Source organism: Colobus angolensis, unplaced genomic scaffold (genome assembly GCF_000951035.1).
Source record: "Colobus angolensis palliatus isolate OR3802 unplaced genomic scaffold, Cang.pa_1.0 Scaffold110, whole genome shotgun sequence".
NCBI lineage: Eukaryota > Metazoa > Chordata > Mammalia > Primates > Cercopithecidae > Colobus > Colobus angolensis.
In genome coordinates, this window is record NW_012112031.1 from 1,678,625 (window position 1) to 1,680,898 (window position 2,274).

Here is a 2,274-nt window from a genome sequence, read left to right on the forward strand (position 1 = left end):
AGGCGGGTGGATCATAAGGTCAGGAGTTCAAGACCAGCCTGGCCAAGATGTGAAACCCTGTCTCTAGTAAAAATACAAAAATTAGCTGGGCATGATGGCGGGCGCCTGTAATCCCAGCTACTCCGGAGGCTGAGGCAGGAGAACTGCTTGAACCTAGGAGGCGGAGGCTGCAGTGGGCTGAGATCGTGCCACTGCCCTCCAGCCTGGGCAACACATTGAGACTCTGATCTGCTCACCTCAGTCTCCCTAAGTGCTGGGATTACAGGCGTGAGCCACCAGGCCTGGCCTTATTTAGGCATTTTAGAGTGGTAAGGGTAAATTCTGTGAGGAGGGGACATTGGATTGAGACTCAGGTGACCGTTGTTGATAAGGGTTTGTTACAAGGGCCCATGGACTCTGGGGCAGCACAGGGACCACCCCACAGCCATGTAGCCACTCAGGGTCTCCACAGCCCCCAGCCTGGGAGAGTCCACTGGGCCCTCACACAGTGCTCCTTAGAAGGGAGGATCTGAGGCCGGGCGCAGTGGCTCAAGCCTATAATCCCAGCACTTTGGGAGGCCGAGACGGGCGGATCACGAGGTCAGGAGATTGAGATCATCCTGGCGAACCCGGTGAAACCCCGTCTCTACTAAAAAATACAAAAAACTAGCCGGGCGAGGTGCGGGCGCCTGTAGTCCCAGCTACTCGGGAGGCTGAGACAGGAGAATGGCGTAGACCCAGGAGGCGGAGCTTGCAGTGAGCTGAGATCCGGCCACTGCACCACTGCACTCCAGCTCGGGGGACAGAGCGAGACTCCGTCTCAAAAAAAAAAATAAAAAAGAAGAAGGGAGGATCTGATTGGATTGGATTTCTTAGCATCCTGTGTGAAACATTCCGATTGGACAAACCTCTTTTTTTTTTTTTTTTGCAGACAGAGTCTCGCTGTGTCACCCAGGCTGGAGTGCAGTGGCTCGATCTCTGCTCATTGCAGCCTCTGCCTCCCGGGTTCAAGCCATTCTCCTACCTCAACCTCTTGAGTAGCTGGGACTATAGGCATGTGCCACCATGCCTGGCTAATTTTGTTTTGTTTTATTTTGTTTTGTTTGAGACAGAATTTTACTCTGTCACCCAGGCTGGAGTGCAGTAGCGTGATCTCGGCTCACTGCAGCCTCCACCTACCAGGTTCAAGCGATTCTCCTGCCTCAGCCTCCCGAGTAGCTGGGACCACAGGCGCCTGCCACCATGCCCGGCTATTTTTATTTTTAAAATAAATAGTTGGGCCAGCCTGGCCCAACTATTATTGTATTTTTAGTACAGATGGGGTTTCACCATATTGGCCAGGATGGTCTTCATATCCTGACCTCATGATCTACCCGCCTGGGCCTCCCAAAGTGCTAGGATTATAGGCGTGAGCCACGGTGCCCAGCCAATTTTTGTAATTTTTTTTAGTAGAGACTGGTTTCACCATGTTGGCCAGGCTGGTTTCAAACTCCTGACCGCAAGTGATCCGCCTGCCTCACCCTCCGAAAGTGCTGGGATTACAGGCGTGAGCCACTGCGCCCAGCTCTGATTGGATAAAACTCCGCGCCAGGCTGTCTCAGGTGTGGCCTCCCTTGCTTCTAGCCGAAATGTGGTCCCCTTGGCCTGGGCATTGATCCCTGGGCCAGACGGCTGTGGCTGAGATGGCCATGTTTGTTAGCGTCACAAGGCAAATGTGACACAGAGCACAGCCACTTGTGTAGGGAGGAGCCGGAAGCCACTTGGGCAGCCCTGCTGGGAGGGGGCTGTGGGCGAGGCCGGCCGGAGCGCGTCCTGGCTTGCCGGCAGCTCACTCTGAAAGGCCAGTCTGATCCACCTCCCCAGAGGTTCTCCTTTCCTGCTTCACCTTTCCTCCAGGCTGTGTCCTGTGCACTCCTCCTTCATCCTTTGTCTCCTTTCCTTGGGCCTTCTCAGCCTTTCTTGTCCTCAGGCCCTCTGCAGACCCAAACAGCCAGAACCCAGGTCTTACCCTCCTACGGGCAGGGGTTCTCCACACAGGCACTCTGCCTGGAACCCAAGGAGTCACAACTGCAGGAGGCCCTCGAGCCCTGTGGCGTCCACACTGCTTTTGCTGCAGAATCCCTTCAAATGAAATCTTAATGGCTGGGTGCGGTGGCTCATTCCTGTAATCCCAGCATTTTGGGAGACCGAGGCAGGTGGATCGCCTGAGGTCTGGAGTTTGAGACCAGCCTGGCCCAACATGGTGAAACTCCGTCTCTACAAAAAATACAAAAATCAGCCAGGTGAGATGGTGGG

At 54.7% G+C, this 2,274-nt stretch overlaps 1 protein-coding gene across 3 annotated transcripts in view; it reads left to right on the top strand.

Moving 5' to 3' along the window:
• Positions 1 to 2,274, top strand: part of SERPINF2 (serpin peptidase inhibitor, clade F (alpha-2 antiplasmin, pigment epithelium derived factor), member 2) — a 12,934-nt gene that overhangs the window by 6,400 nt on the left and 4,260 nt on the right. The window lies entirely within an intron of this gene.